Here is a 17,107-nt window from a genome sequence, read left to right on the forward strand (position 1 = left end):
TAGTAGATTTATTTTAAGAGATTTATTGGATTGGGGTTTATAAGAAATATTTGAGTTGGAATTACACAGCAGAACCATAAAATAGTTCAGGGTTTTGGGGAACGCTTAGTCCAACTTCCTGCTCAAATCAGAGCTCTCTTCAAAGTTAGGTCAGGCTGCTCAGCACCTTGTCTACCTGAGTTTTGAATTTCCTAGGATGAAGATCCCACAGCCCGCTGGACAGTCCAGACCTGTGCTTCACCCTCACAGGGGATGTATTTTTCTTATGTCTGGTTGTAGTTTCCCTTGCTACAACCTGAGACCATCACCTCTTGCCTTTCTGTTGTGCATCCTGAGAAAAGCCTGGCTCTGTTTTCTTTAAAGTCTCAGTGTTGGTAGTTGATGACAGCAGTCAGATGTCCCTTAAGCCTTCTGTTTTCAAGGCTAAACACTCCCAGCTTGCTCCACTGGTGAACTTGTTCAATCTCTGTAGCTCCTGGGGGTGTTGCAAGGGGTTGGAGGTAAAAAGAAAATCACTTCTGCTGTATTAGTGTTGCTTATCTTACAATCCTAAATGTAACGGTTTGCTCCCTTAGCTAGATAGCTTGCTAATGATTTGCAAATAATTTCAGAAAATATTAGACCAGATCCCACACTGGTTTGAGAAATGAAAAGTTACTATCTTAGCTATAACAGTGCAGTCTACCTCTCTCTTTCATAAGAGTTACACTTTTTACTTCAGTTTTCCATTCTTATTTATGTAAATTATACCCAGGAGAATGGATGTAATTTCTGTAATGCCCCAATGGCTGTAGTTTGAGGAGTTCTCCCTTTCCAGTTGAGGAAGGACACTCAGTTCCCAGCACAGCTCTTTGCAAATGTACCTCTCCTGTAATACATTTTGTTACTAATGAAGAACAGTATGTCTCATCTATTTGCCATCATATAAAGACATTAGCAGCCATACAAAAACAAGAATAGGTAGGGAACAATTAAAAAGCTTTATCCCTAAATAAAAAATTCCTGCTGCAGAACTGTCATTTAATTTTGAATAGTGACTGTGCAGAGATGAGCTAGACCATGACTGTGGGTAGCAGTAATATATTTTATTAGATCATCTAGTACATTCACACTCTGCAATATTGTTTTTAAACCTGGTTCATGGGAGTTGGTATCTCACACAGACTGTCACATAGTGTCCAGCATGACTGTCACTTTAAACAAGACAAATTGCTCTGTATTCAAATGAGATCCTATTATTTTCCTAAATTCACCTTATCACATAGTAGGACAAAATGGTTCACAGAATTATTGAGGTTGGAAGGGACCACTCTGAATATCAGTGAATATCAGTGAACATCACTGAATATCAGTGCTAAAGCAGGGTCACTAGAGCAGGTTGCCCAGGACTGTGTCCAGCCAGGGTCTGAATATCTCTAGGGATGGAGATTCTACAACCTTTCTGGGCAACCTGTGCCAGTGTTTGGCCACTTGTAAAGTAACATTTTTTTTTCTTATGTTAAGATGAAATTTCATGGGTTTTAATTTGTGCCTACTGCCTCATGTCCTGTCACTGAGTACCACCAAGAAAAGCCTGGCTCCCTCTTCATTCCTTCTCTTCTCCAGGCTGAACGGTTCCAGCTCCTTAATAATGAAAGATCCTCCAGCCCCCTCATTACCTTTTTGACTTTTTGCTGGGCTCACTCTAGTACATCTCTGTCTTCCATCTGCTGGGGAGCCCTGACCTGGGCCCAGCACTTCAGTTGTGTCTCACCAGTGCTGAGCAGAGAGGAAGGATCACCTCCCTCAACATGCTGGTAATGCTCCACCTCACGCAGACCAGGATGCTGATGACCATTTTTGCCGTGAGGGGGCATTGCTGTCTCATGGTAAATTTGGTGCCCACCAGGACCCTCGGGTCCCTTTCTGTAGAGTTTGTTTCTGGTCAGAGAGCCCTCAACCTGTACTGGGATTATTCTCCCCCTGTGCATGACTTTGCATTTCCCTTTGTTGAGTTTCATGAGGTTCCTGTCAGCCCATCTCTCCAGCCTGTTGAGGTCCCTCTGGATGGCAGCACAACCCTCTGGTGTATCAGCAACTCCTCCCAGGTTTTTTTCTTCCTCTGCTCTTCCCGTACAAACTCTGGCTCTCTTTACAAGCTCCCCTTCCTAACTGATTTCAAACTTTGACATTAAACCAGAAATCTAACTGTTGAGACTATTACCCAAAAGGCTACAGTCTGCCCAGATATTTTTAACCAGGCCGTGCTCCATCTGCTTTTGGCCCCTCAGATGCTCTGCTCTTGTGTCACTAAGCTTCTACCCCTGCACCTCCCAGTGTATTTCATAGGGGATTACATTTCTGATTGCACTCAGACCCATTGGAGAGGGGTTCTTTTCCCTAATTAATGAACCAGGAGAAAGCTACCAAGCACTCCCAAATGAAGTTATTCAATGCTTTCAGTTTAAAGCAGTACTGCAAATTCTTGCTCCCTGAAGTACCCATAGCTACTAATTTTCAGATCTAACTAGTGAAACAATCTTGGGTCTCATCAGGAACAGAATAAAGTCAGAGTGTCCATACTGTGCTTTTAAATAGTTTCAGCCAAGATTTCTTTCCCCTGTGTGTTTTTCTGAATATCAACTTGCTTTCTCTTTCTTACTTTGTTAAGTGTAGAGGAAAGCATATGCCAAGGTGCAAGTACTTAACATGAATAACTACAAAGCAGCATTATTTAATGTTTAGGTGATAAATCAGCCCAGAAACTTATTTCTACAAAAGAAATTTTTTTCATTAATTAAGCCAGTGACATTGGGTAACCACTCATACTGTTTACTTAGTTGCTCTTATTAGTTCTTTGGAAGCATTTACCTCTCTCTACTGACTAGATGGGAAACTTAGGATCTTAACTCTTGGTAATTTGAATCATGCATTTAATCTGACATAGAAGTTGCTTTGAGTGATGGTGAGAACACTTTGCACATTCAGACCTCTGGACTTTAATAGAAAGAGAACTATGACATTCTGGCATCACTAGCATTATTTTTGAGGTACAGAGGAAAAGTAACTGAACCAAAAATGCTAGTTACACAAAAAAGTACTGGAATTCTGACTAGTTATCTGCTTAAGTATTGAATTTTACATAATTCCTGCATGATCCACCATCTGTAGAAGTAGAGATTTTTGTTCCAATATTTAGGTGTTTATGAATCTGTATGAGAACTCTTAGTTATTACCAGGTTACTATCTCTATCTTGATGCCTATGCATTGCCGGGATGAAGGTAATGCAGTTCTCTTCTGAAGAGGATATAGGAAAATATATATGAAGATGGTAAATTTTGAAGTAAAAAACAGAATCCTAATATTTTGGAAATAAAAAAATGGATTTCAGTTATTAGATATTGCTTTCGAAACAGCCAGAGATGGGTTATTTCCTAAATGAGTAGGATAACAAAGCTATAATTGTGGTCAGTGTATCTTACTTACAATTTTGGACCACATCTTTTGATAGCAGCTGAACTTTTTTGAAATGTTCTGCCTTGCTGTGCAAGCTAAACACAGCATAAAGGACTAGTATATGCATTAAATGGTACCTCACTGGCAAATATAGTTCTGTTGTCAGGATATGTTATTTGTCCTTATTATTAAATAAAACCCCATGGGTTATTTTTCTTGATGAAGGAAAAACTTTTGGCTCTTCAGATGTAGCTTTACCTTTCTGGTGGTAGTTCAAGAAAATCTCAGCTAAGGATGTTTTCTTATCTACACTTCTAGTTCTGTTTGCCAAGTAACACCATCCCTGTTATTATCTGATATCAGATTATGTCCCAAATTGCTCTGTATAGGAAATTGCATTTTTTAGCCTCTAAACTCTATGAAGTGTCTTCACTCCCTTTCCCCTGGTTAATGGCAAAGGTGTGGAGCTCACCCACATTTTGGACAGAAAATGGAGGGATGAAGCTGTAAAAAATGGGTTGCCAATTTTTCTCCACTTTCCTGTTAAAACTAGACCCACTCTTTAACACCTTCTGCTGGAATTATTTTGTGTCAACTGAATCTCCAGGGACAACTTGTGTCTTTCTTTTTAGAGAATAGTACTAAATAATCTTGAGAATATTGCTTCAGTCAGCTTTTATATTTACTTTCACTAAACACATTTCATAACGTGATACCAACAGATTTGGCGTTTCACATGCTGTCAAATAGGGCCTCATTCCTGCAGCTTACCAATAACAAGGAGGAGTTAAAGTTCTGCAAGAATATTTACCTGAATTTCTGTACACAGCAATTATTTGGGAATTGTAAAGTTAAGACTGACTAGTTAGACAGGAGGCCAAAAATGGTATTAAAATGAAAACAACAAGCTAATGAATCTGTGTGGGCTCTTCATTGGCAGTTACATGCTGTCTGGCAAGAACCATAGAGAGAAAAATAATACCTTGCACTGCAGTAATGTTTTCTGTCTCAGCACCTAGAGAAAGTTTTATAAACTTTGAGCAGCAGAAATGCTCAAAACCCCTGGCTTTGACTAACACCAGAGGATACAAATTCCCATATTCAGAGCTCGCATTTTATCTCTGTTGGTAGTACTAACATCAGGTCACAGAGCTCTTCTGGTTGCAACAGGTCGTAGCAATACGTCTGTAGCACAGAACTTACTGCACCAGTCATGAGCCATCTTCCTTTCCACCAGAGCCAGGAGAGGTGCCTGGACACCCTTGGCCTTGGGACTGCTGCTGCCTGCTGTTTTGCTGGTGCTAGGAGGGAGATAGTAAAGCTATTGTACAATGTGCATGGCCAATAAAAGCTAAATTAAGGGCAAATACAAACTGATATGATATCCACCATCTTCTGCTGGGTGGGCAAGGAGTGGTCACCCAGTATCTCTGAAGCCATAGAGTCTGTCAGTGCTGCCACCCCATTTGGAACAGATACTCTCATCTAGCTTGATTTGCTTTCTTCAAGCAAGAAGAAATATAGCTTGATTTCTTCACTGGGTATTTGGAACAGATGCTCCCTTCCTTTTGCTTGAGTCAGCTCATGGGATATTTTTCTCATTGGTGCCTGCCATTTCTAGCTGCTTCACATGGTTAAAACACATGGCATGGTCCCTTGAGAAACCAGCCAGAAGACTACCTGCTAGAAAGGAGCATAAGAGAGATATTAAATAAGGTTCACAGGGCAGTTCTCAGTAGGGGAAAGATATATCCAGAATAATAATGCCTCAGATAGAGGAATTTTATAGGAAACAGGGAAATACTGTATCTGGGGAAGGAAATGTTTACAATTATAAATGATTAATAAGCATGCCAATTTTCTGCCTCATAACTCTGATAAACTCCTCTAAAGCCAGCTTCCCCTCTAACATGTTCTCTGCAGTAGGTAATGAAGACAGGTTTGTCCCACTGTGACCGAAGTACTAGAAACTTTCTGAGGGTGACCTTAATGGTTCATATTTGTCTCCCAAGAGAGACACGAGACCTGGTGTCCAGAACATGTCAGTTGGTTGCTATTTACTGCCCAGGTGTCACTCCTGAAAGCACAGCACATTTTCCTCTCTATGGGTCTCTGCCAGCACCCAGAGCCCAGAGCCCCCAGTGTCAGGGGATGAGAGGAGGTGCACCCTCAGCAGCTGCTGCAGCTCCCCCAAAACTGCAAAGGCAAGTTTTGGTCACCTGAGGGACCCCCAAGGGTCCTCAGTTTTATGAAGTCTGGAGAAACCCATCACTCAGCAGGTGAGGAACCCTCAGCACCTCTGCTCCTTGGGGAAGATATGAAACATCAGGGATCACCAGAGAGGACCTGCCTGACCCAGAGTCTGCAAGACCCTGTCCCAGTCCTCTCCAGCCTCTTCTGCTGGAAGACAAATAGGTAGCAAATACTGCAAGGAGGTGCAGCTGGATGCACTGCCTGTGCCCTGGAAGCTGCAAGGCTACAGCAATCCCTTGTCTGGTTACAACTGTACAGATTAGCTGGCAGGATCTATCCTGCAGAGCCAAAATCCTGAAGTCCTTCTGTATTCAAGTGAAATCCCAGACATTATTTCGCTTTGTGTACAGTGTAAATGTGGGTGTCTTCTGCTAGATTCATTTGCCATCTGAAGATAGGTTGACAGACAGATAAATACATGCAGATCCCAGTTTACATTTATGTGATGTGTAAGGAATATTAAACAGCCATTACTTATGATAAACTCCAGTTCTTTCCTGATTAAAGAGCACCCTGTTTATATTTCTCTCTCCATATGAAACTGCAAGACATTCATTAACTAATCTGTAATCTAACCTCTTCTGGAACATCCCATACAATTTTTCCAGACAATTTAAGCCAATTATAAATTTGCTAATGCCTTAATTTTCACAGAAATAGAAGGAGAAAAGAAGTATTTTCATTTGTATTATTAACAGAAGACAAATTTTACACCAAACAATTTAATATATCAGTTTATAGGAAAAAAATTATTTTTCTGAAAAATAATGTTCTGCTCAGATGCTTGATCTGAGTTCAAATATATTTTAGTAAACATAAGGAAGTTAATAGTGCAGGTGAAAAACATCGTTGTTTATTCCCAAAATGTTCTAAATAAATGCAGTTCATCATTTTCTGAAATTGAATTAATGGCTTGCGATACAAAGACTGATAAATTCATATGACATCTTGGAGAATATGACAGACTAATAAGATGCTTGGACCTGACCTTTCATACATAATCTGGGAGCTGCCTGTAATGTTTTATGATATATGATATGATATTATATGATATGATATTATATGATTTATATGATATTATATATTATATGATATTATATGCTGCACCTGGGTCTTAACACGCTTACTACAGATTTGTGAGAAGATAATTCAAATGGAAGTTTTGTTACATAAATTTGCAAAAGGGAGATGATAGCTTCAGATTACCTTCCTGGCAAACCAGAGGAGCAAGGATCGAGAACTCACTTGCTGGGTGGCATAACACAGAGAAAGAGACGCAGCGCCTATGCTGCTAAGGAAAACCCAATACTAAGAGCTGGGTGAATTGGGCATAAATTAGACCTGTTTTGGGTAGGGGACATAGGTCTTCAGAAGTTCTGTTGGGTTTTATTTTCTTCCCTCTTACCCCCTTTCTTTCTGGTGCTCAGATGAAGCAATACTGGTCCCCTGATGTGCTTGTACTGATCACACTGGACATCAACCTGCTGTAGGAGAGAAATAAAATCCAAATGGCATTTTTATGATCTTCCCAAGTGTAATAGGGATTAAATCCTGGAATTTCATGACAAATTTTAGCTTTCTGAAACACAGTATTTTTCAAGAACTCTATTATGACAGGAAACACTAAAAAAACCAAACCAAACCAAACCAAAACAAAAACCCTCACCTCAAGCCTACAAGAGGTTCAATGGTGCTGCAAGACACTGATGATAGTTGCTAAAATACCACAGGAACCAGCCTTAATTTCAACAAGCAAGACTGGGACAAATGATGACAAAATGTACTCCAGCCCCTTCTTTCCTCACAGCCTTGCTGGAGGATCTGCCCTCCTGGGAAAGGCCGGTTCTGTTCATGGCACGATGACTCAGGAACTCCTTCTCTGAAGTCAAAGACTTCTCATGCTGTTTGCTGCATTGTGACTTTGTCAGCTGAACCTTTTAATCTAGCCCACAGAGATGTTTAAGAGGGAGTGGGATTTCTAACAAAGCAGAGGTTATTTCTGTGTCCTTGGCTAAGCAGTAAAACACATACCCTACCGTTGTGGAGCACGCACTCTACAGACCAACTGAGGGTCCCTGCCACAGGAGGAGGTGCACTTCACTAGCTTTGTCTGTTTACATTACCCAGTATTTTGCCTGGAGGTTTAAGAAAATGTGTTGCATAAACTTTTTATGAATCCCATTCCTTATATTTGGGGCTTTCTGCACATTGATAATGATCTCTGATTATTGCCAGGTGTGGACAGGGAAACACATTGGGAGCTGACACTGCAAGCCTTTAAAGGAAATCTGATTCTTAATATAAACACCATGCTTGTTTTTTCTACAAATAAAATGCAGCTTTTTAGTGAGAACATTCCAGGCAATTAGAAAATGTGTATTTTTGCTCCCTGTTGTGTAAATGAAGTGAGAAACATAACTGGCAGCTGGAATGTGGACAAAAAGTCTTTATGGATGTATTTCACGCTGAAAGATATTCTTTAGATGACTCTTAGGCGTGTACTTTGATTACCCTGAATTTCTTCCTTGTCCATCCTTCCTCCTCTTCTCCCATATCCCCTTCTTGCTCCAAGGTTTAGCCCTTTCAATTTCATCTCCATCAGTCACACACCAAGTAGCCTAAGAACACAGAAACTGCAAACCCCAGTTAGATGAAAGGACCAGTGGTTTATTTCAGAAAGGACCAGAGGTTTATTTCAGTCTAAAATAGTAATCTAGGCCAGGTGAGAGGAATTGTCATCTGGACCTTTCTCCTTTGCTTTACGGAAAGGATGCTCTAAGAGCAAGTGACTGCTGGTGGGTGAGGGAGGTTGGGTAAGGTGATGGCCACTGTGCTGAGACCAAGCCCCTCCTGATGTCTCTATCCATTCATGTCTCCCCTACAGACGTCTCCATCCAGTTGCATCACTGACATCTCATCTGTTCCTTGGAGTGGGATGTAACTGCTTTTTTCTGGAATTATTCAGGGTGCAAGGGGATATGTGCCCTGGCTGGGGGCCCCTGATGTTACTGCAACACCAGTAACATGGACTGAGCCTCTTTTCTCCCATGGAGATGACCGAGGCCCTCCCAGGAGCAATGTAGTGAGCTGGAGGCTTACCAAGTTCTTTACCAATATGGAGGGTGGAATGTGTTCTCCTGCATTTAGATACTGAATTGTGAAAACATAAACTGAGCAGAAGCTAGACAGCAAAGATCTTCTAGCAGCAAAATACTGTGCTGAATTGGGAGGCAGAAGCACTTACCAGCTTTCTCAAGAAGTTTGTTAGGCTTCTCAATGTATCACTAGTAAAGATAAGTGGGAGAAACCGATTATGACTCTCCCTGTCCTTCAAAGTCACACTGAACATTAAAATCTGTAAAAAGCAAATATCTGAAAATGAAAACGTGCGCTTGCCAACATAGGTCATAGGCTCATCACTTTAAAAGAATTAATGAATGATTCATTAGCCTTTTCTTTCAGATATCTGTAGACCTTCAATAAAAGCAAATAGATACACCATATAATAGAGCTGCCTGTAACAACATTAATCTTTCATTAATTTGATTTCTTTCTCCATGGATATTATATTTTTGCAATACATTACAGGGTGCCATGAGTAATTAGTCTTTCTTTTACTTTAGATCTTCTAGGCTTTTAGGTGCAATTCTGTACTAAGGACTCGAACAAAAATTATTATAAACTGAAAATAAATATTTGAAGTGATTCCCCAAATCAAAATTTCTAGAGAAGACTTTTTTCCCCTTTAGAGCAGCGCTTGATGCTAATAGTGAAGGCTGCAGACAGGTATGATCTGTGCTCCCATTCCAGGTACCCACGTTCATTACCTGGGGCTTCACCTGGACAAAGCTACTGCAGAGTTTCTCCAGCTGATCCAGCAGCTCTGCTCTAGCCCTCATCTGGGCTTTCTTATGAGATGGTCCCTCGACTCCACTGCATGTAAGAGGTTTCCACCTGCCTCTGTTAAAGCATGGACCCACAAAAAGTTGTCTATCAGAACAGTTGTCCCTACAGTTATACCGATTTTTGGAGATATAGCAGATGAGATGATAAACTATCACAATTTTATGATACTAAGACTGAGGAAAGATTTAAATGCTGCAATAATTGCAAACTGATTGTGATTTTGGTTTGATTTTTTTTTGTAGTTGAAATTTCTTTTGTCTAGAATGTCACACACATTTAAAGTTGTCGTGAGTGTAAGAAATAGGTAACATGTAGATATTTTTGGTAGAACCATGGATACATTTTTTTCCCAAGGGAGGAGATTGTAATACATTAGTAAAATTGAAAAGGGTTTTGCTTGTTTGTGCATGATCTGTTCACAAAAAGCTATACACATTAATTGCATCAACCAGATAATAACTTCCTGTCTGCCCATTGCATACACTTGTCTTCTATTGGAAGCAATATGGCAAGAGCATGATAGCCTCACTGGTACTCATACTTTTCATCAGTAGATGGATTCAATGTCTTTTAGGAATGATTCTTCTCTTTAATGCCATTATTTCTATAAATTATTTGTCATGGTTTGAGCTCAGAGGGAAACTGAGGGCCATGCAGCCACTCCTCACCCCTTCCCCTTCAGAAATGGGAAGGAGAAATAAATGGGAATCTTGGGAATCAATATAAGAACAGAGGGGGATGCTCACCCATTATGATCACGGGCAAAAGACACACTCATTAGGGGAAGAAAAAGAACAAGAATTTAATTCTTCCTGGGCTCAGTTTTGCTCCTAACTTACCTACCTCCTCCCCACCTTCAGTGGCTCAGGGAGGCAGGGAATGGGGGCTTGTGGTCAGTCCCATCACTCCTTCCTCTTCAGGGGTAAGACACCTCATATTCTTCCCCTGCTCCAGCATGGGGTCCCTCTCACAGGAGACAGTCCTCCATGAACTTTCTCTGACATGACTCCTTCCACAGGCTGCAAACTCTTCCCAAGTTGCTCCAGTGTGGGTCCCTCCTGTGTGTTGCAGTCCTCCTAGCACCAAACTACAATAGCTGAGGATTCCCACAGAGTTCTGGCCTTCTTTGGGCACACCCTGTGCTCTGGCATGGGGTCCTCCATGGGCTGCAGGTGGGAATCTGCTCCACCAGTGACTTCCATGGGCTTCGGAGGAACAGCCTGCCCTCTCACCACGGTCTGCAGGGGAGTCTGTTGCAGCCCACCTCCCCCCCCTCCTTCTTTCTTCCACTGACCTCACTGTTTGCAGAGGTGTCTTCTTCCCAACTTCTCCTCACAACTCCCATGCCTCCTCCCAGGTTCCCCTTCCTAAATATGTTATCACAGAGGCACAACAACCATTGGTAATTGGCTTGGCCTTGGCCAGAGGCGGGTCCATCTTGGAGCTGGGGGAGCTTCGAGAAGCTTCTCACAGGGGCCACTGCTGTAGCCCCCTCCTCTACTACCAAAAACCCCCACCACACATACACACAAACCCAACACACCGTTCTAATGTGTTATGGCTTAAAAAGATTAGAAACATCACAATAAAAACTCACAGCTGATAAAAAATGCAATTATCACCACAATCAGTCTTAATACAACCATGATATTAGCTGGTTCTACTTTATTCTTTATCTTTAGAATAGAAGGGGAAGGATTCAGCTGGAGACTAAGACACCAGGACTTAGGTGTCTGCCAGCATTTTAGGTGTCTAGGCAACCATTATAGTTGATGGAAATGTATCAATACAGTAGACGGGGTCTGAGGACATTCAGTTCACCCTGAAGTGCATACCTTAATGAGGAAGAGATCTGACACTGAAAGAAACTTAAGGAAGATCTCAAGAACAGATTTTATAAAAGACAGTTTATGTCCCAGACCTGTTCATTTGAGAAAATACCACCTAACAATAGATCTTTGCCAGTCTTATGGTTAGAAAAGTAGATGAGTATCCTGACAGCTGGATAACAGAGAGTGATAGAAGCCTAACAGAGAGTGATAGAAGCCTTTTCAACATGACTATTGAAAATGTGTGTGGAAGCATAGTTTTCTTTTACTTCTGTTCAGTTGCCTTTACAGCATGGGGCTGCACTTTTTGCATTTGAATTATATAAGCCAAGATTTATATGTAATTACCATGACCAGTTCTGTATGAACTGTAAAGTCAGAGAGACTTGCAAGTGATGAAGCATTGCATGCCGTTGAATTACATAAGTATTTAGTTCAGGCTGCTGGACTATATTAACTGTGTTGAGCATGTCAAATCATCTGAAGGTGTCCAGCACACACCTCTATGGACTGTCAGGAGTTAGTTAGGATTAGTAAGCTTGAGGATCACTGAGAAAGAGGCATCCTCCATCTGTCAACATTTGGGGTACCTCCTGGGTTACTTATGAGAAAGTAAAGAAGATAGCAGTGGGTGAAACAACCCATGTCCCAAGGATTATGATAATTTGGATCTCTCAAATTTACAGGACAATGTACTCCACAAATTAAACTTTATTTTATGAGTTCATCAGGAAACAAAACAAACACATCAAACAATGGCCTAACATGTAAATTCACTAATTCATCACTTAATTCATAAGCTTTATAACTGTAATTCATAACTTGTAATTCATCACTCCAGCACCTATGACCAAAATGGTTACCTAGCTGATGGTGAGGATGCTCATACTTCCTCCTGCATCATGGTGTGGGTATCCCCTGTATCATAGCAGGAAACACAAAAGCCTCAGCAGTCTGGCTGGCTGCTGTTGGGTCCACTTCGGAAGATTTTTGGGTGAGCTAATGTATCCATCCCTTCCACCTTGGACATTTGGTCTATACAATTTCCATAAGTTAGTGGATTCTGAAGAAACTGACAGGCAATTAATACACAAAGATGATGGCTGCAGGAGACAGCAAGCTGCAGGTGAGAATGGCTGCGTAATGACCTTTATCTCTCCTGCCTATCACATCCCATGTGTTGCTCTTTCTTTGACATAATGACAATGCTCCCAGCACACATCAGGCTGTAGTGTGAGTTGTGTGTTAGCCAAAACAGGAGTTGGAGTTGAGTGAAGAGTAACACCAAATTATTTCTGACCCAGAAGCAGCACTCCCACAGTGAGTAACAGAAGTGTGGTGGGATGTTGAATAGCATAGCATAGCATAGCATAGCATAGCATAGCATAGCATAGCATAGCATAGCATAGCATAGCATAGAATAGAATAGAGTAGAGTAGAATAGAATAGAATAGAATAGAATAGAATAGAATAGAATAGAATAGAATAGAATAGAATAGAATAGAATAGAATAGAATAGAATAGAATAGAATATTTTCAGTTGGAAGGGACCTACAAAAATCATCTAGTCCAACTGTGTGACCACTTCAGAGCTGACCAAAAGTTAAAGCATGTTGTTAAAGGCATTGTCCAAATGCCTCTTAAACACTGACAGACTTAGGGCATCGACCACCTCTCTAGGGAGCCTGTTCCAGTGTTTGACCACTCTCTTGGTAAAAAAATGCTTCCTAATGTCCAGTCTAAGCCCCCCCTGTAGCAGCTTTGAACCATTCCTATGCATCTTATCACTGGATCCCAGGGAGAAATCAACACCTCCCACACCACGTCCCCTCCTCAGGAAGCTGTAGAGAGCAATGAGGTAACCCCTCAGTCTCCTTTTCTCCAAACTAGGCAAACCCAAAGTCCTCAGCCACTCATCATAGATCATTCCCTTCAGCCCTTTCACCAGCTTTGTTGCCCTCCTCTGGACACATTCAAGGACCTTCACATCCTTCTTAAATTTTGGGGCCCAGAACTGCCCAGAACACATGTTGCTCAGCAGAAGAACAAAGCCATCCATTCACTATTCACCTAAGTACTTTCTCTACATAAAGAGTGGCAGAACTTGTTTATCTTTCTTATTACTACATTTTTACTTTTCATTACTATTCCACTGAGTTAGTTACAGTGGGAAAAACTATTCTACTATTCTTACAGGCAATTTTCTTTCCATGTGTGCACTGGGTGCATGCTTAAAACATTTCAAAGTGTAATTTGCCCTTACCTGCCAGAACAAAGTGACTTCAGCTAACACTGTGGCAGATGCTCTGTTTCACAGCTCCTGCGTTTTCTACCACAAGAGAAGGTACCTTGTGTGGTACTGGTACGCTGATGTGTCATTTTATACAGTTGACTTTTATGTCCCCATAAAATGTTTATGTTTCATCTGTTTATTCAACCAGCTCCATTATCTGTCTCCTAGTATGGTAGCGAGGCTTAACGCAAATTTGCTGCAGCCTAAATGTATGAACCAAGTGCTTGAAAGTGCTTGAAAGTGAAGTTCTGTGTGTGGTACTGGAGCATCAAACCTTTTAGTCTCCCAGAAAGAGGGTACAGCAAGTCAGGTGCTCCTTAGGAACTCTAATCAAGTCCTGACACAGTCAGAGCCAATAGTCGGGTCATCTTGTCATAGAAGGAGATCAGGTTTGTCAGGCAGGACCTGCCTTTCATAAACCCATGCTGACTAGGCCTGATCCCCTGGTTGTCCATTATATGACTCGCAATGGCACTCGAGATGATCTGCTCCATGACCTTCCCTGGCACCGAGGTCAGACTGACAGGTCTATAGTTTCCTGGATCGTCCTTTCTGCCTCTCTTGTAGATGGGTGTCACATTTGCCACCCTCCAGTCCAATGGGACCTCCCCAGTTAGCCATGATTTCAGGTAAATCATGGAAAGTGTCTTGGCGAGCACATCTGCCAACTCTTTCAGCACTCTTGGGTGTAACCCATCTGGTCCCACAGATGATTTGTGTGCATCCAAGTGGTGTAGCAGGTCTCTGACCACCTCCTCTTCAACTGTGCTGACGTCAGTCTGCTTCTCCTCCCCATCTCCCAGCTCATGAGGCTGGGTGTCCAGGGAACAGCCAGTTCCACTGCTAAAGACTGAGGCAAAGTAGGCCTTGAGCACCTCAGCCTTTTCCTCATCCTTAGTTACCATGTTTCCCTCTGCATCCAATAAAGGAGGGAGATTTTCCCTAATCCTCCTTTTGCTGTTAGCGAATTTAGAGAAACATTTTTTTTTATCCTTAACAGCTGTAGCCAAGTTGAGCTCTAGCTGTGCTTTGGCTCTCCTAATGTTCTCCCTGCATAACTTCACTACGTCTTTATAGTATTCATGAGAGACCTGGCCCCTCTTCCAATGGTCATAGATTCTCCTTTTGTTCTTGAGATCCAGCCAAAGGTCCCTGTTTAGCCAGGCCGGTCTCCTTCCCCACCTGCTTGTTTTTCGGCACACGGGAACAGCCTGCTCCTGTGCCTTTAAGACTTCTCTCTTGAAGTATGTCCAGCCTTCCTGGACTCCCATATCCTTCAAGGCAGCCTCCCAAGGGATTTTGTTAATCAGTCTTTTGAACAGGTCAAGTGCCCATGTTCCAATCTTTGGCTACCATATCCCAAATGCCTACCACAACCTTGGCCTTATCTGTCCCAAGTCCTCACTGGTTTTGGACTGTCCTCAACTTTCTTCCATCCCTCTCATCTCAGTGCTCACTGATCATCTGTGTAGGAGTTTTTGGTCCAAACTGGACTTTGGTGTCCTCTACCAGGCTGCAGTTGGGAAGGTTTAGTGAGAGGTGTACACTATGGTAATAGTATTTCCTTAGTAATACTTATCCCAAACTATCCTTTCACAGCAGCATTCACCTGTTTTAGCCTGTCTCTCTTTTCTCAGCAAACTGAGGAACTGTGGTCTATGTATGCTTTATGAACAGTCTGAATCACTAAAACAGTGTAAGCAGTTATCCAAAATAGTTTCCTGCCTTAGAAGAAGTACTTGCATAAAATTGCTGACCCACGGTTTCTCAATACCCACTCCTCCGCAGTATACCTTCCAGAGTCCCTGAAGGGCTGATACCAACAGGCCTGGGAACTGCAGATCTGAAATAGTTTTTTCTTTATATTTCATCCTCTTGTACTTATTGCATAGCATTTCGCAAAAGGAAGCAAACAGCAGAGCTGCTTGGGCTGAAGGGGCCTATTTCCCTGTTACCCTGTGCATGGGACAACATGCAGAGGTGAAGCTGTGCCAGGAGAATGGTCTCCAGGCTGTCTGCCAGGTCATGGGAAGAACCACGGGTGTGGATAGCAACTGCCATGGGTGACAGCCCCAGTGAGGTGTATGACAACGCAGTCATAGTAATCTGTGATCTGATGCGCACTTTTTTGACCAGCACCCTTGCTGATGCTTCCCCATGCCTGCAGGTACACCCATATGCCAGGACCAATGACAGGGGTAGATGCTACCCCCACCCCCACTCCCATGACACTCTTGTCACCAAGAAATTTTCTACAGATGCCTTTCTAGCCACAAAAAACAGCATTAACAGGAAGAGGTCCCTCCTGCAAGGTGTCCAAAGTAACCCAGGAGTCACGCGCTTCCTGAGGTTTAGGCTGACACTCTCTTTTTTGTGCAGCCCATCCTGGAAACACAACATGGTACGGCAGCCTGCACTGTCCTGGCAAGGCTGACTGAGGGATGGAGACCACCTTAACTTCAACAAAACAAAGACACAGCCCAGCCCTGTGTCTCTGCACAGCTCAGGGCCTCTCCATTGCTCTCCTGGTCTCTGTACACCTCTGGACTGGGCAGTCTGGCCATGCCCTGCAGGCAGGGAAACTTTGCCCAGAATCTTTTTGAAAGTTTAACACTATGTAAGTAAGCATTAATATGTATATTGACATCCACTCATGGTTGTGGTCTTTCTATTTTTATATTTATACCTGGGAGAAGTAGCAATAATACCCAAATAGAGAGACTGACCCTGAGAGATTTCCTCCCCTACAGTTCAGATTCAGGCAATTCAAATAGTTTGGAGCTGGATTTAAACTATCAATTCTTCTCCTCTGTACTGTAAGAACTCTAATTCAACTTCATGTGATGGTAAAAACACCCTAGTTATTGAAACCCATTGGGGTCTATGCTTGAGGAAAAAAACCTGAACTTCTATAAGAAATATGGGAATCAGATATAGAGTTATATGTATAAGGAAAATGAGAAAATGTCTGTTTTGTTGATATCTCCCATTTATGCCTCTCAGAATTTGTTCTGATGAATTTCAAGCATAAAGAAGCCTTAGTTTCCATATCATGCATGGTAAAGTATAAGATTCAAGCTTCAGCTGAGTTACTTAAACGAATCATGATTTTAGAAGATTTAGGACTTCTTTCAATTTTCAGTAGGGAAGCTGTGACAGTTATGATAGGGAGATGTTATGGGAGATGCTACGGCATAAATAAAAAGAGCACCAGCAGCATCAGCTGCCTAAGGTTATGTGAGAAACACGTTATTCCTGGAGGAGTTACCACATGCAACCCCATGGCTGACATGCATAGTTCTAAAGCTGATTAGAAGACACCAGGGTAAGAAACTACCACCTTCACTTTAATTAGTTCACCACAGATCAAATCCAACAACAGATCACCGC

This window comes from Strix uralensis, chromosome 3, assembly GCF_047716275.1.
Source record: "Strix uralensis isolate ZFMK-TIS-50842 chromosome 3, bStrUra1, whole genome shotgun sequence".
Classification (NCBI taxonomy): Eukaryota; Metazoa; Chordata; class Aves; order Strigiformes; family Strigidae; genus Strix; species Strix uralensis.